Source organism: Mesoplodon mirus (assembly GCF_964341445.2).
Source record: "Mesoplodon mirus genome assembly, chromosome: 16".
NCBI lineage: Eukaryota > Metazoa > Chordata > Mammalia > Artiodactyla > Ziphiidae > Mesoplodon > Mesoplodon mirus.
In genome coordinates, this window is record NC_138992.1 from 33,322,653 (window position 1) to 33,343,287 (window position 20,635).

General features: G+C 41.0%; 1 pseudogene across 1 annotated transcript; it reads left to right on the forward strand.

Annotated features, from left to right (window-relative positions):
* Positions 1-14,238: 14,238 nt before the first annotated feature.
* On the forward strand, positions 14,239-16,193 carry LOC309791706 (sentrin-specific protease 2-like; annotated as a pseudogene). Its single transcript has one exon. The product of its transcript is annotated as a sentrin-specific protease 2-like (transcript).
* Positions 16,194-20,635: the final 4,442 nt, after the last annotated feature.

Below are 20,635 nucleotides of genomic sequence, written 5' to 3' on the forward strand. Positions count from 1 at the left end.
TAAAAAAAAAAAAAAAAAACAAAACTTACATCCTGATTCTACCAAAATAAGTCAGGGAGAAAGACCTCGGGAATATAGATTTAATTCCTTGATTATTGCCTTTTAGCAAAGAATACAAAACCAAATACACCAGGGCCTTTGGGGAAGGCCCTTATTTTTTTCCTAAAGAAATAAAATTTCTGTTCCTTTCTCAGGACTCCTGTATGCTTCTCATTCTTAATACATTTTGGAGAACAGATTTGAAGAATATTTCTGTGAATCTTTTTTTCCAGGGAAATAGAGAATTTTTTTTTTCTAAATAAAGAGGTTCTTTGAAAGGTGATTTTTATCACCTTTCTTTAGCAAAATCCATTGTGTTTTTTTAAAGGCTAGAAAGCATAGATCAGCAGTTCGGAATGATTAAACAATACTTACTTGGAAAGGAACAAAATCTGTACAGTTGCTTGTGTAATTTTCACAGAAGGGACAAAACAGTTAAAGAGTAAAACCCCCCAGCCTCTAGGTGAATTTTTTTCCAACCTCTGAAGGGGTGGGCCCACTGGCAACAGGAAGTAATCACAGGCCAGCGGTTTGAGTAATGAGAGAAGGCTCTGGATTTGGCTTAGCTGTTTTCTTCATCCCAAAAGCCAGAGGGCAGTCTACAGACGCTCTCCTACTTCTTCAGCATAGGCATCTTTTCCTGGCACACGCAGTGTACGTGGGCACCTGCCTGACAAGAGCAGGAGCCACAGGAATAGCTAGAGCTGTAGAATGCATTGGAAGAGGAGGCTAAGCTTTGAGCAGTTGCAGACGGAGGAAGAAAAGTCTGGGAAGTTGGCATATCAGCCCTGGTACATGGAATGAACTAGTCCCGAGGGGTCAGTGTGGGACCCAAGAGGAACAGGGCACAATACAGGATAAAGACAGGGACGGGATGTCCACTTTCACATGCTACCCATGGCTCAGGTTTTCCTGTTAAAGAGGATTTTTCCCTGTAGTTATGTCCATAGGCTGACAGTACCATATGTATTGTTTAAGACTATATTTTTGTTTAAGTTAATCACTTAATAAATTGTTGCTTTAGTTTGGGCCCTCTCAGTGGCCAAGGACTAGGATGTCACTCAAATGAGTTTAAGTACAAGGAGCTCATTGTAACAATGACTACTTCTGTTGTCACGTTGTTCTGATATATTGTCGCATGGATTCTTCTGACCTACTCCAGGTAGAGTGTTATTAACTCCATTCTACCGAGGAGGAGCAGCCTTAGAGCACGTGTCCTAAGCACGTGGGTGGTCAGTGGGAATCCGGACACATACCCAGGTGGTCACTTGGGAGCCATAGTCTCTAACCACTCTACTGCTCTGCCCCTTCAAAGGATTCTGAGCCTGTGAAACAAAGAACAGCTGGGTCTCATGGAGCCCAAAACGAAGGACTTTAAAATTAGGAATGGAGTCATTACCTTTCTCAGAGGTCATGTGGTCTCGCTCAGTTGGCCCCTCCCTTTTTCTCTCCTGCCTTCTTCTGTTGCTTCATTTTACGTATGGTCCCTGAATGGCCAGCCCCTAAGGCTGCAGCCTGGGACCTCAGCATCTTCTGGCTCAAACTTGTAACTGAGAGTTTCCTGTTGGTCTAGTTCATTGAGCCAGGCTACACAGCCATTAGAGCCTGGCTAGGAAAATGATTAGCTGCCTTTGGGCTGGCTGTTCATCCCAGGTCCTTTGGTGGTTGCCTCATACACAGACTTCTCCAGCACCATTTTCCCAAGCAGGGGATTGTGGGCAAGACATGGGAAGTTGTTCAGAGCAGGAAATTAACATCTGGTATAAGCTCATTTTATACTTTAATACTTTTAAAGTTAAAGAACACATTTGCTATCTTTATAAAGTCTCAAGTATCTGTATCTGTTAAGACTCTTCAGGTTGTGAATGATAGAAACTGAATTTCAAGGGACTTAGAAGAATATCAAATTTAATGGGCTCTTTTTTTTGAAGATGGCTACCCCAAATTTATGAAAGATAACTTTCCTAGAATTGAAAATAAAATAGATGCAACATATGACTAACCTGGCAAGTTTTTCTATTCTAGAAGTACTGTTTTTAAAAACTTTTAAGGTTGACTGTCGTCTAAATAAATCATTAATTGGTTCTTGTAACTGTGTAGGCAAAAGCTTGGCTGGATCCAGGTCTTAAACAATGACCTCAGAAATCAAACTCTTGCCATTGCTTGGCTCTGCATTCATCTGAATTGGTTTCATCCTCAGGCAGGCCCTCCCTTCATGACCTCAAGACACCATTGGAAGATCCAGGCTTATCTGTTAGCTGAGCTGCCCCGTGGAGAGCTTCTCTTTCTCAATAGTGCCAGCAAAATGCCCAGGTTTGATTCTCATTGCTCTCAGTTGAGAGACTGGCAAGTCTCTCAACCAAACATGGCAGCCAGGCTGATTGGTCAGGCCTGGGTCACTGCCCACCCCTGGAGAGGGGTTAAACCACCTTTTAATTAAAACACATAGTCTCCAGGGACAATTGGGATGTTAGTACCTGAAGAAATGGGAATGGATGCTGTCCAGACAAAAATAACCCATGTCCACTTTGGAACATTTTCAGGTATATCATAAATAACTGGATATCCATAATCAAGATTTTGGGGCTCAGGGTAAGCAGTCCGGGTCACTGACTTTATCTTTTTTGTATGTGACAAATCCAAAGACCTATGAAGTCTGGAATGTTTGGAAAGGCCTAGATCACCTATGTTTTTTTAGTCATTAGTCCTGAAAAATGATGCTGTTAAACCAAACAAAATCGTAATTAAGACTTGCATCTTTTGGGAGATTGGAATTGACATATATACACTAATATGCATAAAATAGATAACTAATAAGAACCTGCTGTATAGAAAATAAATAAAATTAAATTAAAAAAAAAGACTTGCATCTTTTTGAGAAAAACCAATAGCAGGGTGGCCTTATCTCCATTTTTTTGATTAAGTAGGAGGATAAGACTTTAAGGGCTCTTGTTAGGTGGCCTCTATTTAAAGTCTAAGCTGTTCTAGCATTGAAATGACTTTGGTGAATTACATAAAGCCTTTGTGTAAACCTTTAGCTGTGCCGAGGATTTAAGACCCAGTTTATTGAGGTAATGATTAAATTGTCCTGTCTATATATCCATGATCTTAAAACCCACTGGGAAATAATTGGTTGGTTTTTAACTATCTCATAAATCAGGAACTTCAAGGCCAGGGGATGTTAAACTAGTAAGTCCCCATGCTAACAGATACAGGTTGAATCTGTGTAACCTCGAGTCTTGAGGTGTGTGTGTGTGTGTGTGTGTGTGTGTGTGTGCGTGTGTGTGTGTGTGTGTATAACTTTGTGCTGACAGAATTGCCATATCTGTTGCTTACTGTACCTACTGCAGTGGTCCCAGATATCCACTGGAACAAATGATCAGCTGCTTTTTTTTTTTAAATTAATTTATTTGTTTATGGCTGTGTTGGGTCTTCGTTTCTGTGCGAGGGCTTTCTCTAGTTGTGGCAAGCGGGGGCCACTCTTCGTCGCGGTGCGTGGGCCTCTCACTATCGCGGCCTCTGTTGTTGCGGAACACAGGCTCCAGACGCGCAGGCTCAGTAATTGTGGCTCACGGGCCCAGTTGCTCCGCGGCATGTGGGATCTTCCCAGACCAGGGCTCGAACCCGTGTCCCCTGCATTGGCAGGCAGATTCTCAATGACTGTGCCACCAGGGAAGCCCTGATCAGCTGCTTTTAACTATCAAAGTTTTGCAGATAGTTGCCTTAATTTCTTGTACTTATTTAAAAATTTAGGGAATTCTCTGGCAGTCCAGTGGTTGGGACACCGTGCTTCCACTGCCTGCAGGTTCAATCCCTGGTCAGGGAGCTAAGCTCATGCAAGCCGAAAGTTGCGGCCAAAAAAAAAAAAAAAAAAAAAAAAGTGTATTAATGGGGTTAAGAACAGTTCCCTGATATGCCAAAACGTGTTTCTCCTCTCTTGACTTCCATTTAGTAGTGCAACTATTATTTGGTTTCATACTGGTTTGAAGTTCTCAATTGCAAACAATAGTGCCCACTCTGGCTAGTTTATACAGAAAGAGGGTTTTTAAAAGGATATTAAGGAACTCACAGAATTTCTGGGAGGACCAGGGTCAGACTTGGAGGCCATGCAGCCAGGAACACTACACAATTACACCGCTGGTGGCTCCAGTAGAGACCTTGGTGCGGCTTGGTGAGTCTCTCTGCTCGTGCCATCAAGTGAGTCCTTATGTGGGGACCCCATCGCTGTTGCCTCTGCAGGCTGGGCATCTCTCTGCTATGCTCCACGCATCTCCACCACAGTGAATCCCGTATGGTGACTCCTTCTGTACCCCTGCTCTCTTCTGAGAAGAAGTTTTGCATGGTTGCTGCTGACTGGTGGAGCCCAGGTTACATGCCTGTAGAGTAGGCTGGGGATTCAAATTCCTGACTTCTCTGGAAGATGTGGACTCAGAAGGTAGGAAGTTTCTCAAACGTGGGAGGAGTATTCGAAAAAATGCTGTTTGGCCACAAAATATGACAAATTACTACACTTACCTCTGTATACCTTATTGTTCTAAAATAGTGACTGACATAGGGCTGTTTCCTACCGAGTACAATTTGAATAAATCCAGGAAGGAACCCCCTGGCCTAATGCCATATAGGAGTTTTATTACTTTTCATTGAATGTAAACCTCCTACCACCCACCTCTTTACTGCCTTTGGTTGCCTCATCAGTATCAGCTAAATCAGTCTCCATCCGTTCCCTGCATGAAGGCAGGAAACTGGTCTAAAAAACAAAAATGAGCCATCTGATGCTCAGAGAAGGTAACCCACCTGCTGAAAGTCACACAGCCTGTAAGTGATTAAAACCCAAGTCTGCTCCAGAGTCCACTTCTCTAACAACTATGCGATACTGCCTTTGGAGCCAGGTACGCTCTCTGACTTGAGGGTTTTCCTTGTTAGTAGTGTGTGATAGAGAGACGGCTGGACTTCTGATGAGTCCTCAACACAGTCCCTCTGCCTCCTACAAAGATGAATTATGCAGTGTTGGTGAGGGAATTAGGATTTACTTGTGTCTCTGCCACAGCTAAGCCCCTGATATAACCAGGAAATGAATATTATTAGTTGCAAATGGAAGCTTTATTCAGTGGAACTTCCAATAACATGGTTTGCTTTACAATATAATTCATTATTAGATGATTTATGTCCCCTCCGCCTTCCCCAAATTCATGTATTGAAGCCCTCATTTCCAATGTGACGATATTTAAACAGGTCCATTATGGACGTAGTTAAGGTTAAATAAGGGTGGGGCTCTAATCTGAGAGGACTGGTGTCCTTATAAGAAAAAGAAGAGATACAAGAGCTATTTCTTTCTCTGCACGCACAGAGAAAAGGCCACAGTGAGAAGGTGATTGTTTGTAAGCCAGGAAGAATGCCTCACCAGAAACCAACTCTACTGAAATGTTGATCTCAGACTTATAGCCTCTAGAACTGTGAGATAATAAATAACTGTTGTTTAAGTCACCCAGAGTGTGGGATTCTGTTACAGCAGCCTGAGCAGATGACTATGGATACATTTGCCTTAAATCCAAATAGGAAGGTAAGGATGGTAGTTACATATGCAGCAAAAGCTAGAGGAGCAATGGGGCCTGGAGGAGGGTGAGAACACAGATCATCAGCGGTCATTAAAGGCTGCATCAGAGGCAGTGCCATGTGAACTGGGCATTGAGGGAGGTGGAGTGCCTTGCAGGCAGGGTAGCTTAGGGGTTAGGAGTATGGGCTCTGGGGTCTGACTTCCTGCGTTTGAATACTTGTGCTGGCTTGCTGGCTGTGAGACTGTGGGCAAGTTACTTAACCCTTCTGAGCCTTCCTTTTTTTTTTTTTAACATCTTTATTAGAGTATAATTGCTTTACAGTGGTGTTTTAGTTTCTGCTTTATAACAAAGTGAATCAGCTATACATATACATGTATCTCCATATCCCCACCCTGTTGCGTCTTCCTCCCACCCTCCCTATCCCACCTCTCTAGGTGGTCACAAAGCACCGAGCTGGTCTCCCTGTGCTATGAGGCTGCTTCCCATTAGCTATCTATTTTACATTTGGTAGTGTATATATGTCCATGCCACTCTCTCACTTCATACCAGCTTGCCCTTCCCCCTCCGTGTCCTCAAGTCCATTCTCTACATCTGCGTCTTTATTCCTGTCCTGCCCGTAGGTTCTTCAGAACCATTTTTTTCTTGATTCCATATATATGTGTTAGCATACAGTATTTATTTTTCTCTTTCTGACTTACTTCACTCTGTATGACAGACTCTAGGTCCATCCACCTCAAATAACTCAATAATAATAATAATAATAATACAAATAACTCAATTTCGTTTCTCTTTATGGCTGAGTAATATTCCATTGTATATATGTGCCACATCTTCTTTATCCATTCATCTGTCGATGGACACTTGGGTTGCTTCCGTGTCCTGGCTATTGTAAATAGAGCTGCAATGAACATTGTGGTACATGACTCTTTTTGAATTATGGTTTTCTTAGGGTATATGCCCAGTAGTGGGATTGCTGAGTCATGTGGTAGTTCTATTTTTAGTTTCTTAAGGAACCTCCATACTGTTCTCCATAGTGCCTGTACCAATTCACATTCCCACCAGCAGTGCAACAGTGTTCCCTTCTCTCCACACCCTCTCCAGCATTTATTGTTTCTAGATTTTTTGATGATGGCCATTCTGACTGGTGTGAGATGATATCTCATTGTAGTTTTCACTTGCATTTCTCTAATGATTAATGATGTTGAGCATTCTTTCATGTGTTTGTTGGCAGTCTGTATATCTTCTGTGGAGAAATGTCTATTTAGGTCTTCTGCCCATTTTTGGATTGGGTTGTTTGTTTTTTTGTTATTGAGCTGCATGAGCTGCTTGTAAATTTTGGAGATTAATCCTTTGTCAGTTGCTTCGTTTGCAAATATCTTCTCCCATTCTGAGGGTTGTCTTTTGGCCTTGTTTATGGTTTCCTTTGCTGTGCAAAAGCTTTGAAGTTTCATTAGGTCCCATTTGTTTATTTTTGTTTTTATTTCCATTTCTCTAGGAGGTGGGTCAAAAAGGATCTTGCTGTGATTTATGTCATAGAGTGTTCTGCCTATGTTTTCCTCTAAGAGTTTTATTGTGTCTGGCCTTACATTTAGGTCTTTAATCCATTTTGAGTTTATTTTTATGTATGGTGTTAGGGAGTGTTCTAATTTCATTCTTTTACATGTAGCTGTCCAGTTTTCCCAGCACCACTTAATTGAAGAGGCTCTCTTTTCTCCATTGTATATTCTTGTCTCCTTTATCAAGGATAAGGTGACCATATGTGCGTAGGTTTATCTCTGGGCTTTATATCCAGTCCCATTGATGTATATTTCTGTTTTTGTACCAGTACTATACTGTCTTGATTGATGTAGCTTTGTGGTATAGTCCAAAGTCAGGGAGCCTGATTCCTCCAGCTCCTTTTTTCTTTCTCAAGATTGCTTTGGGCCTTCCCTGGTGGCGCAGTGGTTGAAAGTCTGCCTGCCGATGTAGGGGACGCAGGTTCGTGCCCCGGTCCGGGAAGATCCCACATGCCACAGAGCGGCTGGGCCCGTGAGCCGTGGCCACTGAGTCTGCGCGTCTGGAGCCTGTGCTCTGCAACGGGAGAGGCCACAACAGTGAGAGGCCCGCGTACCGCAAAAAAAAAAAAAAGATTGCTTTGGCTATTCGGGGTCTTTTGTGTTTCCATACAAATTGTGAAATTTTTTGTTCTAATTCTGTGAAAAGTTCCATTGGTCGTTTGATAGGGATTGCACTGAATATGTAGATTGCTTTGGGTAGTGTAGTCATTTTCACAATGTTGATTCTTCCCATCCAAGAGCATGGTATATCTCTCCATCTATTTGTGTCATCTTTAATTTCTTTCATCAGTGTCTTATAGTTTTCTGCATACAGGTCTTTTGTCTCCTTAGGTAGGTTTATTCCTAGGTATTTTATTCTTTTTGTTGCCATGGTAAATGGGAGTGTTTCCTTAATTCCTCTTTCAGATTTTTCATCGTTAGTGTATAGGAATGCAAGAGATTTCTGTGCATTAATTTTGTATCCTGCAACTTTACCAAATTCATTGATTAGCTCTAGTAGTTTTCTGGTAGCATCTTGAGGACTCCATATATAGTATCATGTCATCTGCAAACAGTGACAGCTTTACTTCTTCTTTTCTGATTTGGATTCCTTTTATTTCTTTTTCTTCTCTGATTGCTGTGGCTAAAATTTCCAAAACTATGTTGAATAAGAGTGGTGAGGGTGGACAACCTTGTCATGCTTCTGATCTTAGAGGAAATAGTTTCAGTTTTTCACCATTGAGAATGATGTTGGCTGTCAGTTTGTCATATATGGCCTTATTATGTTGAGGTAAGTTCTCTCTATGCCTACTTTTTGGAGGTTTTTTTTTTTTTATCATAAATGGGTGTTGAATTTTGTCGAAAGCTTGTCTGCATCTATTGAGATGATCATATAGTTTTTCTCCTTCAGTTTGTTAATATGTTTTATCCCATTGATTGATTTGTGTATATTGAAGAATCCTTGCATTACTTGGATAAACCCCATTTCATCATAGTGTATGATCCATTTAATGTGTTGTTGGATTCTGTTTGCTACTGTTTTCTTGAGGATTTTTTTTTTTTTTTTTTTTCTTTTTGCGGTATGCGGGCCTCTCACTGTTGTGGCCTCTCCCGTTGCGGAGCACAGGCTCCGGATGCGCAGGCCCAGCGGCCATGGCTCACGGGCCCAGCCGCTCCGCGGCATATGGGATCCTCCCAGACCGGGGCACGAACCCGTATCCCCTGCATCGGCAGGCGGACTCTCAACCACTGCGCCACCAGGGAGGCCCTTCTTGAGGATTTTTGCATCTATGTTCATCAGTGATATTGGCCTATAGTTTTCTTTCTTTGTGACATCTTTGTCTGGTTTTGGTATCAGGGTGATGGTGGCCTCATAGAATCAGTCTGGGAGTGTGCCTCCCTCTGCTATATTTTGGAAGAGTTTGAGAAGGATGGGTGTTAGCTCTTCTGTAAATGTTTGATAGAATTAGCCTGTGAAGCCATCTGGTCTTGGGCTTTTGTTTGTTGGAAGATTTTTAATGACAGTCTCAATTTCATTGCTTTTGATTGGTCTGTTTATATTTTCGGAGTCCAGAGTGCTAACCATTACACTATGGAAGCTGTTTATATTTTCTATTTCTTGTTCAGTTCCAGAAGGTTGTGCTTTTCTATGAATTTGTCCATTTTTTCCAGGTTGTCCATTTTATTGGCATAGAGTTGCTTGTAGTAATCTCTCATGATCCTTTGTATTTCTTCAGTGTCAGTTGTTTCTTCTCCTTTTTCATTTCTAATTCTATAAATTTGAGACTTCTCCCTTTTTTTCTTGATGAGTCTGGCTAATGGCTTATCAATTTTGTTTATCTTCTCAAAGAACCAGCTTTTAGTTTTATTTATCTTTGCTACTGTTTCCTTCATTTCTTTTTCATTTATTTCTGATCTGATCTTTATGATTTCTTTCCTTCTGCTAACTTTGGGTTTTTTTTTTTTGTTGTTGTTCTTCTTTCTCTAATTGCTTTAGGTGTAAGGTTAGGTTGTTTATTTGACATGTTTCTTGTTTCTTGAGGTAGGATTGTATTGCTATCAACTACCCTCTTAGAACTGCTTTTGCTGAATCCCATAGGTTTTGGGTCATTGTGTTTTCATTATCAGTTGTTTCTAGGTGTTTTTTGATTTCCTCTTTGATTTCTTCAGTGATCTCTGGGTTATTAAGTAGTGTATTGTTTAGCCTCCATGTGTTTGTATTTTTTACAGATTTTTTCCTGGAATTCATATCTAGTCTTCTTGCATTGTGATTGGAAAAGATGCTTGATAGACTTCAATTTTCATAAACTTACCAAGGCTTGGTTTGTGACCCAAGATATGATCTGTCCTGGAAAATGTTCCATGAGCACTTGAGAAGAAAGTGTATTCTGTTGTTTTTGGGTGGAATGTCCTATAAATATCAATTAAGTCCATCTTATCTAATGTGTCATTTAAAGCTTGTGTTTCCTTATTTATTTTCATTTTGGATGATCTGTCCATTGGTGAAAGTGGGGTGTTAAAGTCCCCCACCAAGATTTGGTTACTGTCGATTTCCTCTTTTATGGCTGTTCGTATTTACCTTATGTATTGAGGTACTCCCATGTTAGGTGCATAGATATTTGCAATTGTTATATCTTCTTCTTGGATTGATCTCTTGATCATTGTGTAGTGTCCTTCTTTGTCTCTTGTGATAGTCTTTATTTTAAAGTCTGTTTTGTCTGATATGAGAATTGCTCCTCCAGCTTTCTCTTCATTTCCATTTGCATGGAATATCTTTCTCCATCCCCTCACTTTCAGTCTGTATGTGTCCCTAGGTCTGAAGTGGGTCTCTTATAGACAGCATATATACGGGTCTTGTTTTTGTATTCATTCAGCCAGTCTGTGTCTTTTGGTGGGAGAATTTAATCCATTTACATTTAAGGTAGTTATCGATACGTATGTTTCTATTACCATTTTCTTAATTGTTTTGGGTTTGTTATTTTAGATCTTTTCCTTCTCTTGTGTTTCCTGCCTAGAGAAGTTCCTTTAGCATTTGTTGTAAAGCTGGTTTGGTGATGCTGAATTCTCTTAGCTTCTCAGTAATCTTGGTTGTAGGTTCTTTCCTTTCATCAGTTGAAATAAGTCTTGCCCCTCCCTTCTGGCTTGCAGAGTTTCTGCTGAAATGGCAGCTGTTAACCTTATGGGGATTCCCTTGTATGTTATTTGTTGTTTTTCCCTTGCTGCTTTTAATATTTTTTCTTTGTATTTAATTTTTGATAGTTTGATTAATATGTGTCTTGTCGTGTTTCTCCTCGGATTTATGCTGTATGGGACTCTCTGTGCTTCTTGGACTTGATTGAGTATTTCCTTTCCTATATTAGTGAAGTTTTTAACTGTAATCTCTTCAACTATTTTCTCAGTCCCTTTCTTTTTCTCTTCTTCTTCTGGGACCCCTATAATTTGAATGTTGGTGCATTTAATACTGTCCCAGAGGTTGTAAGATGGTCCTTAATTCTTCTCATTCTTTTTTCTTTATTCTGCTCTGCAGTAGTTATTTCCACTATTTTATCTTCCAGGTCACCAATCCGTTCCTCTGCCTCAGTTATTCTGCTATTGATTCCTTCTAGAGAATTTTTTTTTTTTTTTTTTGCTGTACGCGGGCCTCTCACTGTTGTGGCCTCCCCCGTTGCGGAGCACAGGCTCCGGACGCGCAGGCCCAGCGGCCATGGCTCACGGGCCCAGCCGCTCCGCGGCATATGGGATCCTCCCAGACCGGGGCACGAACCCGTATCCCCTGCATCGGCAGGCGGACTCTCAACCACTGCGCCACCAGGGAGGCCCTAGAGAATTTTTAATTTCACTTATTGTGTTGTTCATCATTGTTTGTTCGCTCCGTAGTACTTCTAGGTCCTTGTTAAACGTTTCTTGTATTTTCTTCATTCTGTTTCCAAGATTTCGGATCATCTTTAGTATCGTTATTCTGAATTCTTTTTCAGGTAGACTGCCTATTTCCTCTTCATTTGTTTGGTCTGGTGGGTTTTTACTTTGCTCCATCATCTGCTGTGTGTTCTCTGTGTTCTCATCTTGCTTAACTTACTGTGTTTAGGGTCTCCTTTTCACAGGCTGCAGGTTCATAGTTCCCGTTGTTATTGGTTGGTTCAGTGGGTTGTGTAGGCTTCCTGGCGGAAGGGACTGGTGCCTGTGTTCTGGTGGATGAGGCTGGATCTTGTGTTTCTGGTGGGCAGGACTGTGTCTGGTGGTGTGTTTCGGGGTGTCTGTGGCCTTATTATGATTTTAGGCAGCCTCTCTGCTGGTGGGTAGGGTTGTGTTCCTGTCTTGCTAGTTTTTGGCATAGGGTGTCCAGCACTGGAGCTTGCTAGTTGTTGAGTGGAGCTGGGTCTTAATGTTGAAATGGAGATCTCTGGGAGAGCTTTTCCTGTTTGATATTATGTGGAGTTTGGAGGTCTCTGGTGGACCAGTGTCCTGAACTCGGCTCTCCCACCTCAGAGGCACAGGCCTGACACCCGGCCAGCACACCAAGACCCTGTCAGCCACATGCCAGGTACGTTGGGAGTTTTTGCCTTTTGGGAAGTGTGAGGTCTTCTGCCAGCATTCAGTAGGTGTTCTGTAGGAGTTGTTCCACATGTAGATGTATTTCTGATGTGTTTGTGGGGAGGAAGGTGATCTCCACATCTTACTCCTACACCATCTTGAAGGTCTCTGGATTGCTGTTGGCTGGTGTCCTTAGGATAGCCAACTTTTTGTGTTTCTGAGCCTTCTTTTTTTTAAAAAGGAGAATAATGAGAGTGCCTGTCTCACAGCGTCGGGGAGATTTAATGAGACAATGTATGTGAAACTATTTAGAACTGTGCTTAGCTTGTAGTAAGCATTCAATAAGTTATTAATATTAGTTATTAATATTATTTTAACCAGCAGAGAATGGGGTAAGGTGTGTTTGGGGAGAAGAGTGGTGGTAATCACAGGCTGAAGAAGTGTGTGAGCAACAGAGGGAGGACACGGCATGCATTTGGTGAACAGCTGTGTGGTTTGTCTGGAGCCCAGTTCACCAAGGCTCCCTTTTTCCGAGTCTGTGTTTTTCAAGGAGTCTCCTCTCGGAAGAGATTTCCTGAAAGGGGCTTCGAAGCAGCATAGAAGCATATCCTGGCCTGCCTGATAATGTTTCTCATTGTACATGAGCAGATTGGCCTTCTGGTTTATCAGTCAGTGTCTTGAGCATTTGGTTGGCGTGAGTCAGTCCCCCAGAGTCTCATCATCGCTGAGGGAACTGATAAAATCAAATTCCTGAATGTGCAGAACTGAAGACCAGGCCTTGGACCTGCAGTGACCCCTTGGAGGTGCAGACATTGTGAGGCCCAGCTGCAAACAGAGAACTCGCCCACCACTGTCTCTCTTCCCCCTTACTCTAGCCTTTAAACTTTTAAACAGTGTGACAAACTTAACCCCAAGTATCTGGTGGGATTGGGCAGAGCATAGTGTGCTTAAGGAGGAAACCCATTAAATGCTTGTTGGGCTAAGGAAGAGTACTCGCTGTTGGCGATGCAATGGGCAGTGGACTGGGGCAGGAGGAGTTGTGCCCTGCAAGCAGGAGTCTGGGTCCTGGTCTCTTCTCCCACTTACTGTGTGCCTTTGGACAAATCCGTTAACTGATCCTCACATGCCTTACCTGTGTAATGGAGATAAAGTCTTTCCCTACTGAAGGCAGACCATGACTGAAAGCCGTCTTGGTTTCTCTTCTGGCTCTAATACTCATGCCCTGACAAGGTGACTCCCAACAAGGTTTGAGGATATTATGGCACAGTATTTTTCTACCATGTGGAAACCAAGGTGAGCTACAGGCAGATTCTACCCTCTCCTGCCCTCTGATTGTTTCATGTTTGCTTTCCTTGTTGGTCCATTTGAAATGAAGCTAGGTTGTGTAGGTGGGGTGTTAATGGTGGGGAAAGTGGATGGACATCATTCTCATGTATTGTTCACTATGCCCATCACATCATTGAGTATATGAAATGTGCTCAATAAACACTTGTTAAATTGAATTGAATATTACTGCCTAACAATCAATTAATTCAAATTACATTCTTACACTAAAGACATTATTTGCCTTATCTACAGAATAGTAGTAATAAGATAAACACAAATGAAAAATAAAACTGGTTATTTTGAAGAACAAAAGATGCATTATGAAGGCTCTTAGTTCTGTTCCAGAGTTGCATTTATTTAATAATGACTCTTGAAAAAAGGCTTGAAGGAGAGGATCTCCGCAGGAGGAGGAGGAAGAGGTCTTTTTGGAAAATTAGCGTAACTGGTTAGGATACCCTATGAAAACTGAAGCAATGAGGTTGTGCTCCTCTGGCGGTACATGGGTGCAAGTTATCCAAACCAAGGACAGAAATCTCAGCATCTTTGTTACTCCGTGTGATTTTGGGATTCTCCTCTGGGCCTCCAGTGAAGAGTTCCTGAGTCTGGGAATGGCTCCGGCAGTAGTGGATTTGGGTTTAAGGATAATCCCACTCCTTGGTCAGTGGATGGGCAGTGGTCCACGCCTCTACTGTGGACGACAGGACATCGAAGGCACCAATTGGCAGACGAGACCCAGGCAGAAGCGACTCACTCTGCTTTCTACAGTGGACACTGATGAAATACCAGCCAAAAGACCAAGATTAGGTTGCTTTATTCATCAAGTGAAAAACAGTCTCTACAATGCTGCCAGCTTATTTGGATTCCCATTCCAGCTGACCACAAAGCCCATGGTGACTTCTGCTTGTAATGGAACACGGAATGTGGTCCCTTCAGGAGAGGTATTTTCGAACTCTTCATCTTCTGAACTGACAGATTCCGGATCCTGGAACAACATGCTGAAACTGGGTAATAAATCTCCTAATGGAATAAGTGACTATCCAAAGATCAGAGTGACAGTAACTCGAGATCAGCCACGCAGAGTCCTGCCTTCCTTTGGTTTTACTTTGAGCTCAGAAGCCTGTAATAGAAGACCAGGTGGCCGTCGCCATAGCAAAGGCAATCTGGAGAGTTCCTTAACGTGGAAGCCTCAGGAACAGGTTGTAACAGAGATGATTTCTGAAGAGGGTGGCAAGGGTCTGAGGCATCCCCATTGTACTGTGGAGGAGGGTGTTCAAAAAGAGGAGAGAGAGAAATACCGAAGGTTATTGGAGCGACTTAAAGAAGGTGGTCATGGAAACTCTGTTCCTCCTGTAACTTCAACTCATCATAGTTCTCAAAGAAGTCAGATGGACACATTAAAGACCAAAGGCTGGGGGCAAGAGCAAAGTCATGGAGTCAAAATAACCCAGTTTGTTCCAAAACAATATAAAGTTGTTGAAACAAGGGGACCTCTGTGTTCAGTGAGAAGTGAAAAGAGGTGTTCAAAGGGGAAACTTTCTGATACAGAGAAGACAGTTGGAATCAGACTAGAAAATGAAGGTAGGAGGGGACTCCAGCTGGAACCTGACTTATCTGAAGAAGTGTCAGCCTGACTCCGCCTGGGCAGTGGAAGCAGTGGCTTACTCAGGAGGAAGATGTCAATACTTGAGACAAAAGAAAAAAATTGCTCAAGCAAAGAGAGGGATAAAAGGACAGATGATCTTCTTGAACTTACAGAGGACATGGAAAAGGAAATCAGTAATGCTCTAGGCCATGGCCCACAGGATGAGATCCTAAGTAGTGCTTTCAAGTTACGAATCACTCGAGGAGATATCCAGACCTTGAAGAACTATCACTGGCTCAATGATGAAGTCATTAATTTTTACATGAATCTCCTGGTGGAAAGAAAAAAAAAACAAGGGTATCCAGCACTTTATGCATTCAGTACTTTCTTCTATCCGAAATTAAAGTCTGGGGGTTACCAAGCAGTGAAAAGATGGACCAAAGGGGTCAATCTCTTTGAACAGGAACTTATTCTGGTGCCTATTCATCGGAAGGTACATTGGAGCCTGGTGGTGATAGACCTAAGAAAAAAGTGTCTTAAATATCTGGATTCTATGGGACAAAAGGGCCACAGGATCTGTGAGATTCTCCTTCAGTATTTACAGGATGAAAGTAAGACCAAAAGAAATATTGACCTGAATGTTTTAGAGTGGACCCACTACAGCGTGAAGCCACATGAAATTCCTCAACAGTTGAATGGGAGTGATTGTGGAATGTTTACTTGTAAATATGCAGATTATATCTCTAGGGACAAACCTATCACATTTACTCAGCACCAGATGCCTCTGTTCCGGAAGAAGATGGTGTGGGAAATCCTTCATCAGCAGTTGCTGTGAGAACGCCCTGCCGCAGTCCCTCCTGCTGCTGGTGGTTCTTTCACAGATGGACGTTTCCATATACCTCATGCATTGTGGGTTAAAAAGTCCCTGCATCACCTCTGTTCTCTCACAGGTACTGAGCTGTTAGAAGTGCATGATGGCCCCTCTCTGCACCCTAGTCCTGACTTGGTGTGTAGAGGGCTGCTTGCAATCCTGTTTATAAGGCCATGCCTGCTCAGAGCCCTGGACTATCAACCCACACAAGAACAAACGCTAATTAATACTTTTTTAAAGTTTTTTTTTTCCCCTGTGAATGTGGGAAATACAGGATTTATTCTATGAAAAAAAAATAATGACTCTTGTTAGTTTATTCTAGGAAGTTTTATCATTTTGAAATGATCACCCCCTGCCTCCCCAAATTCATGAGATAGAAAATTAAAACGTTAATTTTGGGTTAGAATTCAGCCTCCCGCAGCCTTATTGACAAGAATTGGGGGTGTTAATACTGCAAAGTCATCCTTCATGTGATTTGGATAAATGCTCCTCACATCTTTATTCAACTGTTTTGTAAATGGAGGATTCACTTCTTGTCTGAGACTAAACATGGGAATCTATTATACTGGCCCAAAGCGGACAGCATGTTCTCACGTGTGCAAGAATTCTAAAGGTTCTCATTTCAGATACACAAAAGCAAAGCAAAGCACACACAGAAACACCCCTTTTCCACTTGTTAGTAACTACCTAGAATAAGGTTATGGTTGTGATATACTCGTATGCCTTCCTTCCTGAATTCATAGGTTGGCAGCACAGACTGGAAATAATTCCTTTGCTCCAGCTGATGCTGTTCAGGACTCGGCTCGCTCCCCTGCAGCAAGCGTGGCCTTTGTATATAAAAAGAATGCTGTTAATTCACTTTCTAAATCAAAAGATGCACTCTAGAGGCCAACAGACATGCTTTATTTGACCTGTAGTGTTTTTAAAGCTTAGAATTTGTTGCCCACTTAAAAAAAGAAAGTAGAACATGTCTCAAAAATGTGGATTTCAAGCTTCTCTTGAAAAATCATCATATCTGCTGGGAAAATGGCACATGGCTGAAATCAGAGAGCTGAGCAGCACCTGCTCTCTTTAGAGAGGACACCTGCACGCTCACTGATGTGAATCTCCACTCTTCCTACCTTCACGAACCCTGACCTGCTCGGCTCACCCACAGGCCTGCCTGCCCCTGTAACCATTTGCATTTTTTTTAAAGGTAAAATATACATAACATAAAATTTACCATTTTAACTATTTTTAAGTGTATAGTTTGATGGTATTAAGTACTTCACATTATTGTGCAACCATCATCACCATCCATCTCCTAAACTTTTTCATCTTTCCCAGCTGAAACTCTGTTACTCATTAAACAACTTCTCGTTTCCCTGCCCCTCAGCTCCTGACAGTTATCATTCTGCTTTCTGTCTCTCTGAATTTGACTGGTGTAGGTACTTCATATTAGTGGAATCATATAATATTTGTCCTTTTGTGGCTGACTTATTTCATTTAGCATAATGTCTTCAAGGTTAATCCATGTAGCAGATGTCAGAATTTCCTTCCTTTTTAAGGCTAAATAATATTCCGTTGTATGAATACACCATAGTTTATCCACTCATCTGTCAGTAGACAGTTCGGTTGCTTCCCCATTTTGGTGGAATAATGCTGCTGTGAACATGGGTGTTCAAATACCTGTTTGAGTCCCTTAAGCATTTGCATTGTTTGGACAATTTTCTTGACCATTTCCCCACTATGCTCTTGTTGCTCCAGCTTTCCTCTCTTTCACTGGTCTCCTAAAGGCAAGGCACTGACTTCAGCTTAATGAATTAACTTCTTTGAGAAGCAGTGAAAAATCCTCAAGCCATCTCATGAAAATGACTTAGGTTCTTTAAAATTGTAAAAAGTAGTTTCTGTGGGATTTTCAAAATTTAATGTCACATTAATAAAAATATCTGGAACTAACATTTTGTGATCTATTCAGTCTTGAGTTTAGCTATGAAAACTCCTGTTTTAGGAAGAAATATGCAATGTATTTGGTCTTCTTGATCTGAACGAAGCTTGTTCGTATTGCTTTGGTGTGCTCTGTATGCTAATGAGACCTTTTCCTTGTAGGTGCTGATGACAAATATAAAAATAATTTAGATTTTATTTCCGAACTTTCAGGTTGCACTAAGCTAGGAAACATGTAAATTTTTCCCACTGAGTGCTAAATGGAAAGGCCAAAAGATTTTGCTCTTCTTTTTGAGAGAGTACTATTTCTGATCTGTTCTTTGTTAATGACAACATCAGCCTAAATGTTATTATCTGACATAGGCATATGACAATTCCCCTGTATTATTATGAAAACAAAAACTTGATGTCAACGTGGAATTTGGTTATTTAGGTAGGCACTGGGCCAGAATTTGCATTGCTGATATTTATTTAGCATTTCGGTCTAAGGCAGTTATGGACATAACTTTTTGAAATCAAGAGTGCAACTAATTATGGTTTTCTCAGGGTATATGTCCAGTAGTGGGATTGCTGGGTCGTATGGTAGTTCTATTTTTAGTTTTTAAAGGAACCTCCATACTGTTGTCCATAGTGGCTGTATCAATTTACATTCCCACCGACAGTGCAAGAGTGTTCCCTTTTCTCCACACCCTCTCCAGCATTTATTGTTTCTAGATTTTTTGATGATGGCCATTCTGACCGGTGTGAGATGATATCTCATTGTAGTTTTCACTTGCATTTCTCTAATGATTAATGATGTTGAGCATTCTTTCATGTGTTTGTTGGCAATCTGTATACCTTCTTTGGAAAAATGTCTATTTAGGTCTTCTGCCCATTTTTGGATTGGGTTGTTTGTTTTTTTGTTATTGAGCTGCATGAGCTGCTTGTAAATTTTGGAGATTAATCCTTTGTCAGTTGCTTCATTTGCAAATATCTTCTCCCATTCTGAGGGTTGTCTTTTGGTCTTGTTTATGGTTTCCTTTGCTGTGCAAAAGCTTTGAAGTTTCATTAGGTCCCATTTGTTTATTTTTGTTTTTATTTCCATTTCTCTAGGAGGTGGGTCAAAAAGGATCTTGCTGTGATTTATGTCATAGAGTGTTCTGCCTATGTTTTCCTCTAAGGGTTTTACAGTGTCTGGCCTTACATTTAGGTCTTTAATCCATTTTGATTTTATTTTTGTATATGGTGTTAGGGAGTGTTCTAATTTCATTCTTTTGCATGTAGCTGTCCAGTTTTCCCAGCACCACTTATTGAAGAGGCTGTCTTTTCTCTATTGTATATTCTTGCCTCCTTTATCAAAGATAAGGTGACCATATGTGCGTGGGTTTGTCTCTGGGCTTTCTATCCAGTTCCATTGATCTATATTTCTGTTTTTGTGCCAGTATGATACTGTCTTGATTACTATAGCTTTGTAGTATAGTCTGAAGTCAGGGAGCCTGATTCCTCCAGCTCCGTTTTTCTTTCTCAAGATTGCTTTGGCTATTCGGGGTCTTTTGTGTTTCCATACAAATTGTGAAATTTTTTGTTCTAGTTCTGTGAAAAATGCCAGTGGTAGTTTGATAGGCATTGCATTGAATCTGTAGATTGCTTTGGGTAGTAGAGTCATTTTCACAATGTTGATTCTTCCCATCCAAGAGCATGGTATATCTCTCCATCTATTTGTATCATCTTTAATTTCTTTCATCAGTGTCTTATAATTTTTTGCATACAGGTCTTTTGTCTCCTTAGGTAGGTTTATTCCTAGGTATTTTATTCTTTTTGTTGCATTGCTAAATGGGAGTGTTTTCCTAATTTCACTTTCAGATTTTTCATCATTAGTTTATAGGAATGCAGGAGATTTCTGTGCATTAATTTTGTATCCTGCTACTTTACCAAATTCATTGATTAGCTCTTGTAGTTTTCTGGTAGCATCTTTAGGATTGTCTATGTATAGTATCATGTCATCTGCAAACAGTGACAGCTTTACTTCTTTTCCGATTTGGATTCCTTTTATTTCTTTTTCTTCTCTGATTGCTGTGGGTAAAACTTCCAACACTATGTTGAATAATAGTGGTGAGAGTGGGCAACCTTGTCTTGTTCCTGATCTTAGTGGAAATGGTTTCAGTTTTTCACCATTGAGGATGATGTTGGCTGTGGGTTTGTCATATATGGCCTTTATTATGTTGAGGTAAGTTCCCTCTGCCTACTTTCTGGAGGGTTTTTTATCATAAATGGGTGTTGAATTTTGTTGAAAGCTTTCTCTGCATCTATTGAGATGATCATACGGTTTTTCTCCTTCAGTTTGTTAATATGTTTTATCATATTGATTGATTTGCATATATTGAAGAATCCTTGCATTCCTGGGATAAACCCTGCTTGATCATGGTGTATGATCCTTTTAATGTGCTATTGGATTCTGTTTGCTAGTATTTTGTTGAGGATTTTTACATCTATGTTCATCTATGGGCATATACCCTGAGAAAACCGTAATTCAAAAAGAGTCATGTACCACAATGTTCTTTGCAGCTCTATTTACAATAGCCAGGACATGGAAGCAACCTAAGTGTCCATCGAGAGATGAATGGATAAAGAAGATATGGCACATATATACAATGGAATATTACTCAGCCATATAAAAGAAATGAAATTGAGTTATTTGTAGTGAGGTGGATGGACCTAGAGTCTGTCATACAGAGTGAAATAAGTCAGAAAGAGAAAAAGAAAAACAATATGCTAACACATATATATGGAA